The 1,477-nt window shown below is 38.9% G+C and overlaps 1 protein-coding gene across 1 annotated transcript in view; it reads right to left on the bottom strand.

The window, feature by feature from the left end:
* The window catches only part of Ndc1 (NDC1 transmembrane nucleoporin), a 68,260-nt gene that overhangs the window by 15,747 nt on the left and 51,036 nt on the right, over positions 1–1,477 (bottom strand). The window lies entirely within an intron of this gene.

Raw genomic sequence — 1,477 nt, 5'->3', positions numbered from 1 at the left:
GGGGTTGAGTGTGAATAAACCTCACCATAGACAGACTTTCTGAGACTCAATAATGCAAGATAAGCCTTGGTACAAAGTCTGGGCTGTCACAATAATTTTATAAAGTACTCCTTCTAGAATACTTCACAAATATGAGATCAAACAGTATAAAATTCTAGACAAAGAACAGATTCTACCTTCAAACCCAAAATTCTCTCCCTCAATATTCCTTTTCCCTTCTTTTCTTCCTTCTAACCCCATATCCTCAAGGAAGCCAATAACGGCTTCACCTCTCCTTCTATCTTCCAAGACTATCTCAGATTCACCTGTCATGTCTTCTGACTACACTGCTTTTATGTACCCTGTGGGCTTAGTACAACTTAGTTTTTAGATGAGTCAGGTTTTTTTTCCAATTTATATCTTATCCCATGCTAACTGGCTGATAATATTTACTGGATGAATGTTATGACTTGTGTCTAGTTGTCCCCCCTCCAAAGCCTCATGCAGTCACTGGGGCAGGAAGCTTCTAGAGTCTGTAATAAATTCATGATCCAATGCTAGGCTTATGGGTGTGTTACACCCTATGTGGAGTGGATAGCCTGAATACGATGTAAGCAATGGAGAGAGGCTTATCTCTCACTGCTCCTCCCTTTTGGCTCTTGCCATTTTCCAGGGCACCCGAACTGCTGCCCTTCGCCAAGTGCCACTCTGCCTTGAAGCCAGCTGATTATGCACTGAAACCTCCACAAACTGTGAGCTAAGTTAAATAAACCTTTGCTTCCTTAATTTTTGGTGTCAGATATTTTGTTCTAGCAACAAGAAAAAAGTAACTGAGACAGTGAATAAATCTCTGGATCCACAAATACAAACTTTCACATTCCAAGTTGACTTTAAATGATAAGGCAAAGAATATGAAAGGGCTCATGTGCTACAACAAGATGATACTGCCTTTTCAAAAGACAGGCTGGGCACAGAAGCACACATCTGCAATGCCAGCACACTGGGAGGCTGAGGTGGGGCATCACAAGTCTGAGAACAGCCCAGATAACTTGGCAAGACCCCATCTCTTTTTTTTTTTTTTTTTTAAGACCCCATCTCAAAAAAAATTTTAAAAAAAGGTTGGGGATAAAAAGGTTCTGTACTTTCTGGGCTGAATCCCCAGTAATGAGAAAAAAACTCACATGAACAAATGAGTATATTTCTTATACACATTTTGCTACAATATTTATTTTTATTTTTTAAATATTTTTGGCGGAACTGGGGATTGAACTCATGCCCTTGTGCTCTACTGAGCCATCTCCCCAGTCCCTCGTTACAATATTTTTAATAAAAAAAGTACTCTTGTAGCCTTGGTCCCTAACCTTTTACTTATAAGGACAACAACAAAAATACTGTGAATTTCCATAGTATGGTTATTTGCTTTTCACTCACTGATAGGGAAATTACTACCATCAACTCAGTAGAATTTATATTTTAATTAACCCAGAAAGCAGGTAAA

The sequence above is a fragment of the Octodon degus genome, unplaced genomic scaffold, assembly GCF_000260255.1.
Source record: "Octodon degus isolate 3935 unplaced genomic scaffold, OctDeg1.0 scaffold00107, whole genome shotgun sequence".
Classification (NCBI taxonomy): domain Eukaryota; kingdom Metazoa; phylum Chordata; class Mammalia; order Rodentia; family Octodontidae; genus Octodon; species Octodon degus.
Note: the sequence above shows the minus strand (reverse complement) of the source record. Positions and strands in the feature narration are given on the sequence as shown.